This window comes from Sminthopsis crassicaudata, chromosome 2 (assembly GCF_048593235.1).
Source record: "Sminthopsis crassicaudata isolate SCR6 chromosome 2, ASM4859323v1, whole genome shotgun sequence".
Lineage (NCBI taxonomy): Eukaryota > Metazoa > Chordata > Mammalia > Dasyuromorphia > Dasyuridae > Sminthopsis > Sminthopsis crassicaudata.
The window spans coordinates 435,489,187-435,508,988 of NC_133618.1; the positions used below are offsets into that span (position 1 = coordinate 435,489,187).

Sequence of the window (19,802 nt, forward strand, 5' to 3'; positions counted from 1 at the left end):
CCTCACAGAAAATCCTATGTGACCTTGGGTAAAGACATTGGACATCTGGGGTGGGGGTAGGGATTAGGAAGTTCTCTAAAAATATAAATTGCAAAGCAGATGCTGATCTATATTGAAAGGAGGAAGTTCATCCTGGAATGTTCTCTCTACCAATAAAATCATAAACCAAAAAACCCCCAAACACAAAACAGGTAATACTCTCCAGAGTCATTCTTATGAGAAAGACAAATATGGACATAAAACCATTTTTCTTTTTAAAATATATGTGTTAATAAAAAAAATAAAATAAATGTATTCCTGGGGGGAAAATTTCCCAAGACTGAGATTGGTGGCATATATGAAATAGGCATATATGAAATAGAATTTGGAAATATCAAGGACCTTTAAAATAATTTAGTCTCTTTCTCTGGTATTTTTTCCAATTATATGTAGACAATTTTAAACATTAATTTTTGCAAAATTTTGAGTTCCAAATTATTTTCCCTCTCTCCTCTAATCTGAAAACAGTAATTTGATGCAAGTTTTTTTTATATGCAGTCATGTAAAACATATTTCCACATTGCTTATGTTGTGAAAGAAGAAGCAGCTCAAAAAGAAAAAAGAAATAAGATTCAAGAAAATGAAAATAATATGCTTTGATCTGCATTCAGATTCCGTCAGTTCTTTCTCTAGAGGTGGACAGAATTTCCATGAGTCTTTTGAAATTGGCTTGGATTGTTTTCCTGAGAGGAGCTAAAACATTCATAGCTGATCATCACACAATATTGCTATTACTGTATACAAAGCTTTACTGGTTCTGTTCATTTCACTTTGCATCAGTTCACATGGATCTTTCCAAGTATTTCTGAAATCTGCCTGCTCATCATTTCTTATAGCACAGAAGTATTCCATCACAATCATATACAACAACTTGTTTGGCCATTTCCAAATTGATGAACATCCCCTCAATTTCCAATTTTTTGGCACCCTAAAAAAGAACTACTATAAATATTTTTGTACATGAGGGTCCTTTTTCCTTTTTTTAAAATCATCTATTCTTTTGCTATTCTTTTACAGAGGAAGAAAACATATAAGGCTAAAAGAAAGACAGTGTTTGCTGAGCTTCACCCAGGAAGCAACAGGTAGAGGAAAAATTATGATTCCAGAATTCGCATTTTCAGAGATACTGTCTTGCCCTGGCAATCTGGAATCTAATTCTGTCAATATCCCTCTTTTCTGGGATGGATTTCTTGGTTCCATTCTTTAATTCTGCATGGAAGTTATGCAATGTTCCTCTGAATTTAACGGGCTGGTTGGGATAAGGAAAACTTCTAATAGTCAAAAAGGTAACCTGTCAGTAACCAGTGGAACCTTGAGAGCAGAGGCTGCTTTTTGTCTCTTTTTGTATCCTCAGGGATTAACAATGCTTGGTATATAGTAGTTGCTTAATAAATGTCTATTGATTGATTACATTCCTAGCATTTGGCATATGGTAGTTTCTTCAGTCATAGTGAGGGAGCTTTACTAGGTGGTTTCTGAGGTCTCTCCCAGCTCTACACCTGTTACTCATAATGATAGAATTTCCTAAGGACACTGAAAAGTTAAGTGACTTTTATTGTTGTTCAGTTGTTTTTAGTCATGTCCAACTCTTTGTGATTCTATCTTGGGGTTTTCTTGGCAAAGACTGGAATTATTTGCCATTTTCTTCTCCAGCTCACTTTACAGATAAGGAAACTGAGACAAACAGGGTTAAGTGACTTATCCAGGATCATATAGCTAGTAAGTGTTTGAAGCTGGATTTGAACTCAACTCTTCCTGATTCTGGGCTTATGTTCTAAGTACTATGGCATTATCTAACTGTCCCAATTAATTCATATCAGAGGCAGAATCTGAATATAGGCTTTTCTTACTTAGCTGCTAGATCTCTTTCCACCATATCATAATGCCTCTCATAGTGCTTTTTGGTTTACAAAGGACTTTGTTCGTGAAAATCCTATGAGGGAGGAAGTAGGTGGGCATCTTCATTTTACAGATAGGCAAACTGCAGCTTGGAGGAGTAAAGTGATTCATCACACAGTTTGGAAGTGTTACAACCAGATTTCAAATTTAGGTCCTTGGGCTTCTAGTTCAGTGCGCTTTCTTTATACCAAGGATAATAAAACATAAGCTCCCTGAGGACAGGGATTTTTATTTTTGTCTGTGATCCCAGAGCCTAGTGTGGTACTGATACATAGTGGGGACTTGTGTGCTTGCTGGATTGGAGTAGTAATCCACACCGTGTTGACTAGTTATGGCTAGGATCCAATCACTAGTTTTCAGAACCAGAGAGGATATAGTGATGGGATGTTAGCACAGACTGTAGTGCATTGTAGAGAATGAGAGTGTATGATAGCGAATGGGAACCCTGAACTTTCAGTCAGGAGCACAGAATTCCCCCCCCCCTTTGTTCTTTGCCCAGGAAATGTGTCCCTGAGGTTTCAGCTCAGCCCCTCTTGCTTTTCCTCTGATTGATGTGTCTGAAGAGGAGGGAAGAGAAGCTGGTGAACCTGAGGAAGGAGGAGAATGGGCCTCAGCATCAAAGTTGCCAGCTCGCATGGCGCAGCAAGTGGCCCCCTGAGCAGGGCTGCTACTGACCTTTTAACTCAATCCAGATGGAAAAATCCTGCTTCCGGGAGGGGCTGAACTAATGGATTTGTTAGGCCTCCTCTCCTTTGGTGGCACATTTTACCTAGTCTGAGAAGTCTGAGCTGAGGAGAAAGGGCTCCCTCTAAAACCCCCAGCCTCCCCTTCACCTTCCTTCTGCCTTCCCACTCTCCTCCTAAACAAAATAATAGTCAAGGCAGTCTGCATAGGACCCATAGAGCAACAGGGAGCTGACCAAGGTGTCTCAACCAAGACAGAGTCTGGGCCAAAGCTACCTCTCCATCCACACCCCTGCATAGCAGTACTTCTTGGCAAGGATAAGAGAAGCCATTCCTGGCTGGTTGTTTTCATGGTGGTTTTGCAAGGCTTCAGATCATTCTAAATGTTTCTGTCTTGATGGTCTGCTTATAAAAGCAATAACCTGTGTTTACATTTATCTGTTTTAAACTTGGCAAACTCCTTTAGATATTATATACATTTAATCCTTATAAATACATTGCCAGGAATGTGATATTACCATTCCCATCTTCCAGAAGGAGTAACAGAGGCTCAGAAAGGTTATGCGATTTACTTCCTTTATGGTTTCCCAAGATGTACTGTATAGCAAATACTATATACTCACAGATAGCAACATATCTTAAGGTGGGATCAGGATTTGAACCCAGGTTTTTTGGATGCCAAATGCAATGTTCTATTGCTTTTCTTAGCTCAGTGCATTCTTAAAAGCATACTGCTTTTATTAGTGTTAATACTCATAGAATGAGCCATCCAGGTTAGAGCTAGGAAAAGGGGAGCTGGAATTGTGCAGAAAAGGCCTTGTTTTCCATTTCTGAGCAGAATAGAGGCACAAGAAGGAGCCAAAAGCCAGGCTGCTCACCTGGCACTTAGAATGTGTTTGTGTCCTTGACTGAGCCAAAGTGACCATCTTCTGTTGGTGACAGCTGAGCAAAGTAGCATCTGGCCCAGATAGCAGACAGCATGCACCCTCTATCCCCTAGTTCTCTTCCTTTGAACTGAGTCAGTGGGAAGGGAACTTAATTCTACCCTCAATTAATCAATAAGCATTTATTAAGTACCTATGATATACTGTGCATTATGTTACATAAATGAAATGATTCCTAGCTTGAGGAGCTTATATTCAGAGTGAACCACATTTCCAAGTGGATAACCCAAAGGCATCTCAAACCCAGAATCCCCCCAAACAGAACTAAACTTTCTATGCAAACCTACCATTCCCCTCTCTGTTAACAGTAGCACCATTCTCCCAGTCCCAAAATTGTCAAGCTCAATGTCCTTCTTACTCATGCTCCCATTTAGTCAGTTGAGGGCAGTGGATAGACCATTGACCCTGAAGTCAGAAGAACCTTAGTTTAAATTCAGCCTCACACTTAAACTTTCCTAGCCATGTGAACCTGGGCAAGTCACTTAACCCCAATTGCCTCACCAAAAAAAAAAGTATGTAACATCATTTAGTCAATTAACAAATTTTGTTTCTCCATATCTCATATCTATCTTTTTCCTTCTGTTTTTGCAGCCACCACCCTCATTTGAGGCTTTCTTACCTCCCCATTGAATTACTGCAAAAACCTCCTCATTGGGAACCTTTCTTCAAATTTCTCTTTGTCCACTTAGCTACTAAAGTGATAATATTCCTATTCAATAGACACCATGTTTATGGCCTTTAGATTAAATATGAACTCCTCTGCTGGGCATTTAAATCTCTTTCCAATCAGATATCTTGCATGTGATGCTCCCCTCATATTCTGGGATCCAACTAGACTGACTTAGTTACAGTTCTGTGGACATGATACTGTCGTTCCCATCTCCAGGCCTTTGCATTAGCTATCCCCCATGCTTAGAATGTACCTTTTTTTTTAATCTCCACCTTTTTTAATACCTAGTTTCCTTCAAGGTTCAGCTCAAGTGTCCCTTTCTACAAGAAGCCTTTCCTGACCTTTGTTGTGGTTGCATACTCCTTCCTAAAACTATCTTGTATTTAACTTTTAATACATTAATACATATCTGGATGTGGTTTCTTCCATTGGATGTAAAGTACTATTTCACTTTTATTTTTGTAAATCCAGAACTACTTTGTACAGTCCCTGCACATCAATACATACATAGTAAATGCTTTATGAATGTATGCTGATTGATGGACTAAATGATTGTTGTTGTGCAGTTGTTGTAAGTCGTGTCCAACTCTTCATATTTGGGATTTTCTTGGCAAAGGTTCTAGAATACTTTTGTCATTTTCTTTTTCAGCTCATTTTACAAATGCAGAAACTGAGGCAAACAGAGGTAAGTGACTTGCCCAGGCTCACATAACTAGTATCTGAGATCATATTGGAATTCAGGTTTTACTGACTCCAGGTCACTGTGCCATCTAGCTGCCCAATGGATACAAGCATACAAATACAATTATCCCTTCCATAGAGTGGATTAGTGATGATGGTGGTGGGGGGAGAGATTGCCAGATAGGGGACAGAATACGCTGTGATCTAGAAAATCTGCATAAAAGTTTTTGGCCCTTCCTTTGTACCAGAGAACAAGTCTGAATTATTATGGTATTAAAACGTAAAATATGTTGAGAGGAGAGGAAGAGAGGGAAACATATATGCATATGTATTTTATGCTTTTCTAAGTTTCTAAACTTTTTCTGTGTCATTGGTTGGCCTTAGCATGTCATCTGCAGCCTCTGCAAAACTCCCTCAGAATTCTCATTTAATTTCTTATGCTAATTTGTGACACATTAAAATGTGATGGGGAAGGAAAGTCATGATGTGGAAGGGATAACTGTAAATACAAGATATTTATAAAGTAATTTGGGAGAAGGCACTAGCATTTGCAGGGATCAGGGAAGGACACTTGAAGTAGGTGGTATTTGAGTTAAGTCTTAAAGGAAATTAAAAATTTACAAGGGGAACTGAGGAAAAAAGATTGCATTTCAGACATGGGGAGACACAATGTCATTTGTGAGGAACAATAAGGCCAGGTTTACTGAAACAGAGTTGCTGGAAAGGGAGGCTTTAGATCCATTGCTAAACCATACTGCGCAGGTGTCCAGTCACCTCACTCTCTGTGTGATTAGCACAAGTCTAGGACCAAGCTGTCAATCCAGAAATCAAAATCCAACTAGATTTTTCTGAGTCCCTATTCTGTGCTTTTCCCACGAGAAGACTGCATAGTGAAAAGGGATTTAGGTCTTTCTGGGGTCTTGTCTTAGCCCTTCTCCTCTGATAGACTGTAACACCTTGGATGGGTACCTTTCTTTCTCTGGGCTTCAGATAATTCTTCTTTTCTTAAATTTTTTTTCTTAAATTTTTTTCTTAAATTTCTTAAATTTAAAAATTTTGGAATAAAACAAGCATTTCCATAATATGTTATAATGAAACATTACACATGGAATTGCAAATCTATTATGTATAACTTGATATTCCTTTTAAATATATAATAAAATGATCATATATATTTCTTTTTTTTCCTTCCCTCCCTTTTACCCTAGAGATGGCTATCATTAGACACAAATACATATGTGAATGTGAGAGAGAGAGGGAGAGTGGGAAAGAGGGATAGGAAGAGGAAAAGAAGAGGGAAGGGGAGGAGAAGGGAGAGAAGAAGCAGGGAGGAAGGGGGAGAGAGGAGGGAAACAGGGGAAAGTAAAAAGGAGGGGGAAGTAGAGGAGAGGAAGACGGAGAGAAAGGGGGAAAAGGGAATGGGGAGAGGAAAAGGAAAGGAGAGTAGAGTAGAGAGGGAAGAAAGGAGGGAGAAAGGGAGAGAGAGACAGAGAGAGAGGGAAAGGGAGGAAAAGAGAAATAGAGGAACAGACACACAGAGAAGTGAAATCATCTATAAAGTGATGCAATTGGACAGTGTCTGACAGAATAGATATTAATAAATAGGTAGATGATTGTTGTGGGAGAGGTTGGGGCTGAGGTAGGATTGGAATAGACTACAAGTTCTTCATTTTTCTGTTGTTATGGACCCTTTTAGCAGTCTGACAAAGTCTAGGGATCCTTTCTTATGAAAACATTTTAAAATGAGTAAAACAAAATTTATAGGATTAAAAAGGAAATCAATTATAATGACTCAACACACACAAAATACATGGATGAAGAGGATATCATATGGGAATATTACATATTCTGAAAGTGGGTTTGGAATAACTAACAATGCCTTCAATACAGACTGTACAGACCAAAGAATAAATCTGCTAGTACTGATGATGGTTTTAGGTGAAATTGTGAGCCACTTACTATTTAAAACAAAACAAAAAATTATGCCCCATATTCTCAAGATTATCCCCAAATATTTTTCTTTAAATGTAGGCTAATCAGCTACTTTCGCCTTCTGACTCACTCACCTAAAATCCAAATATAGGCTAAAAAATTCACATTCTAGTTTAAGAATAATAACTTCTTCCATCTAGTTCAACCAGAGGCTCTATTATTCTGTTTAACCAACTCCCTCCCCTTTCCCCCATATCCTGACATCTAGCACTGGGCCATGCTTGGGTGGGGAGTAAGGGACTAATAAATAATCTTAGTGATAATGAGTCAGGATACTTTTGGAGAGTTTAGTACTAGAAAGGAAGAGAGAGACAGTGACAGAAGGAAGAAAGAGAGGAAGGAAGGCAGAGACAGAGACCGGGAGAGACACACAGAGAGGAGCATAATGTTTGGACTCTTCTGGCTAGGCCAGTCTGGGCTAGGGGCAGGCATAGCACACTTTCCCCACTTCATTACAAATCAGTCAACAGTGTTTATCAAAACTTAAGAGCCTCTGGGCCTTGTGCCAGGTGATGAAATGGCTGCTTCAACATGAAGGATATATTAACTGTGAATTACTTCTGTGGGACACATCACTGATGGATTCTGTGAAACCACAGACTTAGACAAAACCTTAAAGATGGTTTGTTTGTTTAATTCAACCAACCTACTCATTCATAAGAGAAACCTGAGGTATAATAATAATTAATAATAACAATAAATAATAAAGCAGCTGGGTGGTTCAGTAGTTAGAGTGTTAGCTCTGGAACAGGAATCAAAAACACCAGAATACAAAATACCCCTCAGACATTTATTAGTTCTGTGATTTTTGGCAAGTTAATTATCCTCTCTCTGCCTCAGTTTCTTCATCTATAGAATGAGGATAATAATAGTACCTACCTTCTAGGGTTCTTGTGAGGATCTATGAGATAGATAACATTTAAAAAGTGTTTTGCAAACCTTGAAGCACTATGTAAATATTAGCTGCAATTAATGATTTTTAAAATTTAATAAAAATAAGTTTTTGTTGTTGTTCAGTTATTTTTTATTTGTGTATGATTTTTCATTACTCCATTTGGGGTTTTCTTGCTAAAGATACTGGAGGGGTCTGTCATTTTCTTCTTCAGTTCATTTTATAGATGAGAAAATTGAGGCAAAAAGTGTTATGTGACCAAATCTTCCTGAATCCGAGCCTGGCACTCTATCGACTCCACTACCTACCTGCTCTGAAATAAGAATAACTATATACCATTAAATATTATTATACATTATTTAATATTAATATTATATATTGCCAACAGCTAACATTTATATATAGTACTATAATGTTTATAAAACCCTTTACATTTGTTATATCTCTTATTTGATACTCATAATAAGTCTGTGAATAGCTATTATTATTATCCCCTTTTTACAGATGAAAAAACTGAGGTCAAGAATGACTTTTTCAGGGCTAAACAGCTAGTAAATGTCAGATGCTGGATTTGAAGTTGGGTCTTCCTGATTCCAAATTCAGGACTCTAACCCCCATATAGAACTGCCTCAGAAGTTTGGAGAAAGGGAATAATACTTGCTCCAAATTGTATCAGCAGCTAGGGTTTTTCTCAAAAGTTGTGGTATATCTGGGTGGCCCAAAAGTTGATCCATAAGAAATTTTTTTTCTGCCCTATTTGCGTTTACTCACTTCACAGAACCCCGGAAAACACTGAGACCTCTGTGCCAATGGTTGCTTGGCTCTGACCTAATCAGCACGACATCTGGCCCTGATTTTGTGAAGGAGCAAGTCATGTAGCCCAAGGCATCATCCACAGACCAGACGGGACACATCTGGGCTTTAGTCTTTCCAAGGGATGTGGCCTTTTCCAAGCTATCAGTCAAAAGGTGATTATGAGAGGCGGGTCCCCACTGACCTATTTCCCCCCATCATGCCCCCAGTGCAGCTCTTTCCCTTCTGGGGATGCACCTGGGGATGCTCTGGGAGTTTGGCAACTCTGACCAGGATAAAGAAGGGGAAGGAGGGTCATAGCATTAAAGCTAAAAGGAACTTCAGAGGTCATGTGGCACAACTCCTTCATTCCACAGGAGAGGAATTGTAGGACTTGAGAGATAAAATGATTTATCCAAGGCCATACTGGGAGTGAGGGGCAGAGCTGGGATTCACAAGGAAAGTTTAAAAAAAAGTCAGATTTATCTGGACTAATCATATGAACCCACTATGGTTATATAACTTGGGTTTTTACCTCCAATGAAAAAACCTAGAGCAGTGAAACTCATCTTTACAGATTGCATCTTAGAAAACCAAAACTTAACATTATCTATGTAATATTATATTTTTATTTATTTTATTAAATGTTTCCCAATTTTATTTTAATCCGGTTCAGGCCACACTCAAATGTCTGACATTTTTGATCATCAACATTCTTCTTTGTGTTTTACTTTTAACTTTTGTGGACTGCTCTATAGCATTATCTTTACCTAAATGATCTCATTGGAGACTTACAACAATCCTGAGACCATGAAGAAGACATTGGAGGTATTATTAATCCCATTTTACAGATGAGGAAATTGAGACCTTCAAATTGAGAGGAGAGGTGAGGTGTCCATGGTCACATGGCTAGTTTGATGTAAGAGGCAGGATGTGAACACAGAACAATATTTTATTCACTGTGACAGTATACCAAGTTGTCATGTTCAGGTGCCATCTCCGCCTCAAAAGCCTCCCCTAATCTTTTTTCTACAATTATTTCTTCCCAGTTTTTTTCTGAGATTATTTTGTTTGGGTTTTTCCATTTTCCCTATCATACCCTATATTGTAGTACATACTTTTGTGTACATGTCTTCTTTCCCAGACTTATTTCTACTTGATTACAAGCTCTTTCAGGGCAGGGACTATATAATCTTTTATCTTTAGGCATTCCCAATACCCAGAATGATATGTAGCACTTTGTTTTTGTTCTTGCTGTTCAGTCATTTTAAGTCGTGTCTGACTTTTCATGACTCCAATTGGGGTTTTCTTGGCAAAGATATTGGAATAGTTTGCCATTTCCTTCTTTAGCTCATTTTTACAGATGAGGAAACTAAGGCAAACAGGGTTAAATGACTTGTGCAGGGTCACACAGATTGTAAGTGTCTAAGGCCAGATTTGAACTCAGGAAGTTGAACCTTTCTGATTCCAGCCCTGCCCTCTATTCATTGTACTGTCCTGTATAGCACATAACAGGCACTTAATAAATTATATCACACAAGAAAATGCTCTTTCTTCTTTCAGAAAGAATAGATTTGGCTGAATCCTATGAAGGATAAGGGAGAAAGGATAATTGCCCTCCAACCTTTCTTCAGCATTTTCTGAGAGATGTGGGACATTTAAGGAGAATATTTCCAAAAGTTCTGAAAATACAGAAGCCACAGGCTCTAGAAAATGAGGAAAGACCACTTATAAAAGTCCTGAGTTGGCTGTTTGTGTCCAAAATAGGTGATTAATCCTAGGATTTTACTCTGGTGATTACATATATCGTATGGTTAGGAAATAGGATTTTTTAAAAAATAAAATCTTCTGAATAGAAAGTGGTACATTGAGAAGAAATCTGGACTTGAAGAAGGAACATTTGGGTATGAGTCTTTGGGTTCAAACCTTTGAGTGAATCATTTTAAATCTATAGGACTCAACTTTTCCATCTATAAAATGGAGATGTTATGTAAGACCAACACTGACTGCTTCAGAGGGATGTCATATGGGTCAAACAGAAAAAAATAGCCCTTTATGTGCTTTGTAATCATAAACCTCTATAGAAATGTGATTAATTAGGTGATTAGTAATAACTTGCTGAGATGTGGAAAATTAAAGTCTTACAGGAGTGCTTGAGGATTGAAATCACCTTTGGGAAGTATTGCAGCTGCAATAAATACAATTTAATCTTTATGTTGTCTTTTGCTGTTCTCATTATACATATTTCTGGTTTTCATATTTCATTATTTCTATGTACTCCAAATGTTAGTCAATCTAGACTTTCAGATCTGTGTTCCTAACTTGGCCCACATGTTATGACTAAATGTACTTTGTGTGAAGGCAGGATGAAAACCAAGAAAGGTGGGTAAGACTTTATCATTGCAGAACAATACTACTCGGGCAGTATTCTAATTTTTGTCTTTGTGTTCTTTTGTATTAGATGAACCTGGGAAATTTTTTTTTTGCATTGGGCTTGATAGCTTGCTGCTTGACATCTTGGGCACAAAGAATACCAAATAATTGGGCAAACTGTTTGAATGACAAGGTTAGCAACAGTTGTATCCTTGATACAACTTCTGATCCTTTGTCTATTGTCTAGGTGAATCACAAGTCACAGGACCCTAGCAGTTGAGAATCCCTAATGAATATAGCACCAGGGAAAAGGCAGAAATTTCCAAAGACTCTATTCTCACACAATGGAACTTCGGCATTTTTACCAAATGACCAAAATGTAGGTGCCACTATTAGAGAAAATTTATTTAAGCATCTATTAAACACCTATTATTTCAGGCAGACACTGTGCTAAGTACTTTATAAATATTATTTCATTTGATCCTCATAGTAAATCTGGGAGATAGCTACCATGATTCCATTCATTATTTAGTGAAGAAACTAAGGCAGACTGGGTTAAATGAGTTGTGCAGAGTCACACAGCTAGTAAGTATTTGAGGTTGGACCTGAATTCAAATCTTCCTGACTACAGGCCTAGAGGTCTATCTAATGCCATCTTGTTGCCTTAGCTTCAAAAGAGGAACAGAATCCTGGAGAGCTCACCATCATGGCTCTAAGAGAGGGTTCTTACAAGTGCTGAGGTCCCTGGTGGGGCTGGAGCCTTTCTTTAAAGGTTGAGTCTTAGGTCCTGACCAAGCTTCCTGCAGAGAAAGGATTGGTCAGTTTGAAGAGGGAGAGGGTTGTTTGGAGATGGTATATTTCCTGCTCCCTGTATTTCTGTTTACCTAAGGAAAACCTCTTCCTAGGGAAAAAGGAAGGCTCTTAGACCTTATAGGGCTAGAACCAGACACAGGACAAGGCAGGAACACGGCTTAACTGGGATGAATGTAACATCAATCTTTATTATAGCAACTCACATAAAACCACATCACTCCTTTATGATATAGGAAAAATGCATTACAGATTTGTAATCCTTGGTACTTATCTTCAAGAATACTCCCAAATCTTTCTCTTGCATGCAGATTTTAAGCTAAAGAAGAAGCCAAAAAGGGATTACATTCAAAGCCAGAGAAGAGGAATGTACTTAAATCCCGATCTGACCCCTGCTACTCATATCAAGCTGAAAAAGACGGCCATTATTCTTGTCCTGGATGACAGGAGGGCTGCTTTCTGTGCTATAAAGTAAGCTTAAACCACATCTTTTATGAAGTACCAGCCCCTGGGTATTGTGCTACACTTGCTATCTCTCGTGTCTGGGACATGTGCAGGTCACAGCTACCTTTTGGAACCCTCTAACAGAGGGCACAGCCAGTCCTAAAGACAGGATGTTTGCTATGGTAGGATTTGTGCTCCAGGAACAATAATTCATGCATTTACCCAGAACTGCAATTATGAATTCTGGTGCCTGGAACAAGTTTAGGGGAAGTATAAAGGAAAGTCCATCTAGGTTGCACAAATCCCAAAGAGGCAAGAGAGAGAGGAGAGGAAGTCGTAGGGTTACTGGGAAAAAAAGAGGACATTCTCTGGTCAGATTCAGTTTTAGCAGTTAGTCCTTCTTCCCTCTCTGGAACAGTCCTGTTGGGCATTTGCCAAAGGGAAGTCCAGGGGAATGGGAGTCAGTATGTTGGTGATGGGAGAAGGAGAGAGCCAGTTCCTTCCTGCTGATGCATTGCATAGGCTATAGAGAACCATGAGATGCTGGATTAATAGGCAGGAGGACTGTTGTATGGGAATAAAAGTGAACCTTGAATGTTGGCACTTTGGGAAAAAGCCCTGATTGCTCCAACCAAGTTATAGCTCTGTATCCACATAGCTATATAACTAGGGGGATAAGGTCTTAAATGCAAAACATTGTAAGACATAATTGTTGTCCTTGAAGAGTTCATGGCTAGGCAGGCATGACTAACTTACAGGAAACAATTAAAAACAATTAAGCTAAACCATGTTGTACTATGACCATGAGAGTGTTTGTTGCTATTTAGTCATTTGTCAGTCATGTTTTACTCTTTGTGACCCCTTTTTGGGAGATTTCTTGGCAAAGATACTAGAGTAGTTTGCCATTTCCTGCTCTTGGTCATTTTGCAGATAAGGAAACTGAGGTAAACAGGGTTAAGTGACTTGTTCAGGGTCACACAGACAGTAAGAGTTTGAAATCAAATTTGAACTCAGGTCCTCCTGACTCTAGGCCCAGTGCTCTATTCTCTCTGCCACTTAGCTGCCCTAATATAATTTATTAGAAAATAGTTAAGACTAGATACTAGGCCCTAAATCTATCTGGCCATAGAGAATGATCTCAAGAAAGATATTAACTTTTCTGTACTTTAGTTTCCCTATCTGTGAAATAGGATTAATATTGTAATGTATAATAACGGAATCTTTTGAACTATGTTTTCTAGCAATGGTCATGAGTAGATGCTTCCAGTCCAGCTTTAGCAGGCTTTAGGAAATCAGGCAGATAGGCTGGTGCAAACTCAGGGAGGAAGATGAAAGATTAAAAAGAGCTAAAGGAAAGCTGCCATGTTAGGGGTACATCCCAGCTGATCATGACTTTGTAGCTATGGATGCTTTTCCATTCCTCAAGGTCAGATCCATGCATTTTTTTATTCCTTGCTCTTGTGTAGCTATAGGACCCAGAGTGACCTCACCCAACTAATGGTAGGAAACACATTTGATGTGATCATTGAGGTATAATCCTCATCTAATGGCTAAGTATTACTCTCTCATGGTCCCTAGAAAGGGAGAATCTCTCTAGTAGAATCACTCACCCAGACAAGGAGAAACTGTAAGTCAGAAACTTTAGAATAGTGATTACCAGCTATATTTGGTCTTTATATTTTATGTATTTATATGTCATTTGTCTTTATGTATGTATCATACATGTATCAATATGTTGTCTTTATGTATATATTATGTGTATATTATGTGTATATTTACATGTCTTATATATTTATGTCTTTTCCATGTATTATGTATATATGTGTCTTATTGTCTTAGGTAGTTATGTCTTTATGTCTGTATTAATGTTTTGCATCTTTATACATGTATAATACATATATTTATCATGTCTTATGTATGCCTTATGTGTTTATATATCTTATTGTCTTTATGTACATATCATGTATGTATTTGTGTGTTATGTCTTGAAGAATGTATTTTTTTTACATCTTATGCCTGCCATATGTATTTATATCTTTTGTATTTATTTAAATGTCTTATTGTTTTTTGTGTTTATATGTATTATGCATATTTTATATCATGTCTTTATGTGTCTTTTGTCTTTTTGTATGTGGCATGTGTGTTTATAAGTCATATAGCTATGCTTTTGTTGCTATGTTTGTATTATATATTTATATGTCAATCTTCATGTCTCAATATGTCTTTTGTCATTTATTCCAAATCACAATTTGAGTTAGTGCTACAGCTAGGACTCCTTCACTCAGATAAGACAAAACCAGGCTGCTTAATTTGCTGTTCCTCAGACATGTCTAACTCTCTATGATATCATTTGGTGTTTTCTTGACAAAGATACTGAAATGATTTGCTATTCCTTCACCGGCTCATTTTACAGATGAGGAAACTGAGGCAAACAGAGTTAAGTGACTTGCCCAGGTCATACAGCTACTAAGTGTCTAAAGCTGAATCTGAATTTACAAAAATGAGTATTCTTCACTCCAAGTATGGTGTTTTTCCCACTTTGATTTGTGGATTGAACAAATTTGTGATCATTTTGTGTTAAATTTCTTTCATTTTTCTTTTTTTTCTTTCTTTTTAAAAATATTTTAAATAGTGAGAGGTAGCACAGCACATGGTGAATCCAAGGCAGGATAAACTGGGTTCAAAATCAAGTTCTACCCCTCACACATAGTATAGTGGTGGTGGTGGTGCTGGTGGTCTCAGCACCTTGGGCTACTGTGTAAATATAAATTACAGAGCAGGTGCTGATTTGCATTTGTAGAGGATATTTCCTCTCTATTGATAGAAGTACTGAATTTGTCTAAAACAAACAAAAACTCCATGTGGTAACATTTCTGTCTTGAGATGATGGGGAAAGGAAGTTGACCAAATCAGGAATTTTGTTGACATGGAGAATATGTCCAGATGTTGGCCGAGGAAGTATGGCATAGTAAGACTATGAATCAAGAGTCAGGAGAACTGAGTTTTAGTCCTGGCTTTGCTACAGACCCATTGTATGACCTATGACAAACCCTTTGTTCTTTCTAATATCTCAGTCCTTAAGATTCCTAAAATTTAGGCCTGGGGGATATCCTAGAAATCATCTCATTTAATCTTTTTTTGTTTTATAGATGGGGAAATTGAGGCAGAGGGGTCACATGATTTGTCCAAAAACATAACTATTAAGTGGCAAGCCAAGATTTGAAAATAGATTTTTTGACTTCTTCTCTAGCCGTTTCTACTACATTGAAATTACATTCTTTTCTTTTTTGAAGAAGAAAAAAATGGAAGAAGAAATGAGGAAATAAGTTAGTGTGTGAAGAGAGAAGAATCCAGACAATTCAGGATCTGAGCTATGAGTAAGGCTGGATGATCAGGGCTTTGGTCCAGAACACTAAATTTAGAGCAAATTGTCTGCACCTACAGGTTTTTTGTTGTTGTTGTTTGTTTGTTTGTTTTTGGTTTTGTTTTTGTTTTTTTAGTGCCTTACAAACAACAGTGCCTAGCAAGAATTAGCAAGTTAGCAAGAATAAGTTGCTAAAATAGGAAGCCACCACATGCAATGCTAGGGCAAGCCCTAGCATTTGTCAAGCTTTTGTCAAGCCCTCCTCACCCTCTTACCCCTTTTTCCAAAAGTCTGAAGGCAGACTTTGTACAGCTCCTGAATGTGGTTTGTGTCTTAGGCATAGAAATTCCTAATTGTAGTTCATCCTAGGATCACGTTTCAGAGCCATGATGGATGAGTTCTTACAGGATCCAAAGTTTTCATTAACAAAGTATGAGAGAATTTGTTTATGTCGTACCCTCAGCACAATTTCTGGCACACAGTAGGTACTGTGTGATAGATTTAATGAAAAAGGATCTGGAAAGTTTAGAAAGGAATCCCTCAAATATATTATAGTTTCAGATGATAGTTTCACTATAATTATCAATAGGTACTTCAGCCTTTCTTAAGAGAGAAGCCAGGAAATGTATCCCTCTCTTCCCATTATTTTCTGCCTAGGTCCCAAACTGCAACAATTACCATTAAAGTTAAGGGATGATCTCAGGATTGTGGAGAAGTTGAGATATAAAGAATGTTGCAAACTTTAAAGTTCAGATGTAAACTTTAAGTTCAGATATAAAGAATGTTGCAAACTTTAAAGTGCTAGATAAAGTCATCTATTACTATTATCTGTGACTAAAACAATACAGAGGAGGAGAATCAAGGCAGAACATGAGAGCTGTCAACATATATTTTAAAAAGATAATTTTTGTTGCTTATATAACACAAATTTTTCAAAGGTTATCAGTTTTCAAAAGTTTTTCAAATGTTAAGGTGATACAATATATAGAGTGTTGAGCTGGAATTAGGAAGATTCATCTTCATGAGTTTAAATCCAACCTTAGATACTTATCAGTTGTTGTGACTCTGGGCAAGTCACTTAACCCTGTTTGCCTCAATTTCCTCATCTATAAAGTGAGATAGAGAAGGAAATGGCAAACCGCCAAGTATCTCTGCCAACAAAACCCCCCAAAAGGGGTAACAAAGAGTTGGAAATGACTGAATAATAACAATCACATGAAAGAGGGATTGGATTTGTTCTGCTTGGTCTCAAAATGCAGAACCAAGAGCATGGCTGGGAGGAGGGGGATTTTGGAAGAGCAAATTCAGGTTTGGGGTAAGGAAAAACTTAACAACAAAATTTCGCCAAATTATAAAACCAAATACCCTTGGAGGGAGCTCTTCCTCACTACAACTATTCAACTATATAACCACTTATCCTGTCTGTTGAAGGAGGAATTCCATTTTAGGAATGGGATGGACTGGATGGACATTGAATTCTCTTCTAATTCTGAAATTCTGGGTTTGTGTCATTATGACAGTAAGAATTTCTTGTTCAACTAATATATATAATTCCAAAATTGTTTTGGAAGTCCTTTCCTTCATGAGCTTCCGTGATATCCTATGGCAGCATTTATTTTATGAATGTCTAGTTATTAGGCAAAATAGGGATCCAAAAAACAGGCTATACTGTGCAATAGGTCTTCCTCTTCCTTCTGCCCCCTTCTTCCTTCCATCCTAGTCTCCCAGACCTTTTTGGTCATTGCAACTGATGTCTATTCACAGAAGTTTAGATAAAAGTTGCATGTGTCTTTGGAGCCAGAAGCCAAGCTCAAAAACAAGAATTTGTTGTTCTGTTATGTCTAGCTCTTTATGACCCAATTTGGGATTTTCTTGGCAAAGATATTGGAATAGTTTGATATTTTACAGATGAGAAAACTGAGGAAAACAGGGTTAAATGACTTCCCCAGGATCACACAGCTAGCAAGTGTCTGAAGACAGATTTGACTACAGATTATCCTGACTCTAGACCATGGTACTTTATCCATGGAATCATATAGCAGCCCTGCTGAAACAAAAATTTCTCTGGCAATATTTAAGTTCTTTTCTTTGCTGGACAAATGATTCACCAAGTTTTACTCTTCACCCCAGCTCAAGTTTTTATGTGGTGTTTATTTTTCTACTTAAAAAATTTCAATCATCATAAAATCTCTTAGCAGATTGATTCTTGATTTGTGTCTGTCTTTTGGTTTCATTTAGGCATTGTTTCATTCATATTTGAAAAGCACATGAAAGAATTCAGTAGTAGTTTTCTTATAACAGAATAGCTCCGCACCCAAATTACCCAAGCTAAGATAGGTGACATGATTTGCTGATAGTTCCACAGCTAATATGGTCTGAAATGCTGAGCTTGAAGTCAGAGAGAATCATCATCTCTTTAAGTTCAAATCCAGCCTTAGACACATCAGCTGTGTGAGCCTGGGCAAGTAATTTTACCTGGTTGCCTCAGTTTCCTCATTTGTAAAATGAGCTAGAGAAGGAAATAGCAAACTACTCCATTATCTTTGCTAAGAACACCCCAAGTGGGGTCATGAAAATTGGACATCACTAAAAAACAACTGAACAACAATGATAACACATAGCTACTATGTTTTTCATGATTCAAAACCTCAGTTTCTGATTTCAAGTCCAGGCCCTGACTATACTTCCCCTAAAGTCAGCATCTGGCTTAACTGGATCTCACAGTTTAGTTTTAAAATTCCTTTTTTTTTTTTTTTAAAGTTTTTTTATTAATATATTTTAGATCACTTAAATATATAGACCTAACTCCTCCTCTACTTCTCATGGCCTTCTCTTATAACAAAGACTTTTTTTAAAAGGGGAAGAAAAAAATTCAGCAAAACCAGTGGATATGTCCCCCAAATATGACATTCTATATGATGTTCCTCACTTGTGGATCACTCACTTCTGTAAAAGAGTACAGGGAAGCCAAGCCAAGTTGTCTGCAGGCTGATTTTCTCCTCAACTGCTTTTCTCTGTTTTATGAGACAGTCCTGCTTGTCAATTTCTTCTGTGGTGTTTTGTAAGATATATGTGGAGAAGGGGGTCGAGCCAGATCACATCTGGGGAAGTTATGCTTTCAATGATCCCAAACTGCTCCCTGATGTAAGGCCCATCTCTTTGACTGGAACCATAATTATGCATTTTTGTGCCCAGAGCAATTACTACAAATCCTGCTGAGGGCAAGCAGCTCAGTTGAGCAGGGAGGGGGTGCTGGACACCATTCTTTAGGAAAGAGGAGACATAGAGGAAGGTTATTGGCACAAGGCCCCTGCAGGGCAGACCTCCACCAGGTGAGGAAGAGCTCAGCCCAGCCTACCACTTGGTAGCTTTCCAATTAAACTAAAAATCCTTCCTAAGTGCTAAGTTCTGCTTTTTCTATAATGCCAAGAGACTGAAAGAGCCTGGGACAAATTCCCAATCACCTTGCCCTTATTATATTCATACCTTGTATCATCAATATTGATTTTTTTCCTGGTGATGCTATGTCTGCAAATAAGATAGAATCATGCTCTTGCAAGTATCAAAATTATAGAGATCCAAGGGCAGTGGAAAGATTTACAGTGGGCATAATCAAGTCACAGTAGGAGATATGGTATAGGAAAAAGGCATAAAAGCACCCATGTCCTCCGATTGGTTACCTTCCCTCTGAGATTGTCTCCAATTTAACCTGTATATATCTTATACATAGTTGTTTGCTTTTTTGTCTCCCATTAGAATGTAAACTCCTTGAGGGCAGGTATAATGTTTTCTGCCCTAAGGAGAATAATGGGCACATGGTAGGTACTTAATAAATATTGAGTGATTGGACACAGTCCCTTTGGACACAAAGGGAAGGACGACCAGAAAAGGAGGTGGGTCCCTCCTGTATTGACAGTGAAGATCATAGATGACCTGAATGTTATGTATGTGTCCTGGAGATACTAAAAGAACAGCAGGAACGTTTTAGTATGTTGGGGATCTTCTATGGAACACTGAAGGGAAACAGGGGCAAAAACTCTGCAGAGTAAGAAGCCATTATGGTATCATCATGTGCATTGGGAAAGCAGCAGTATCTGTATGGGGTGAGGATGGATATATGGGTATATGAATGGATATATCAAAACAAGAATAATATTTGTAGAAATGAGGGGACAGAGCATCAAAAGCAGATAGAATTACAGAGAATAAAACCAGCACT

The 19,802-nt window shown here is 37.9% G+C and overlaps 1 protein-coding gene across 1 annotated transcript in view; it reads right to left on the reverse strand.

Moving 5' to 3' along the window:
- COL23A1 (collagen type XXIII alpha 1 chain) overlaps nt 1-19,802 on the reverse strand; it is a 471,275-nt gene that overhangs the window by 114,056 nt on the left and 337,417 nt on the right. The window lies entirely within an intron of this gene.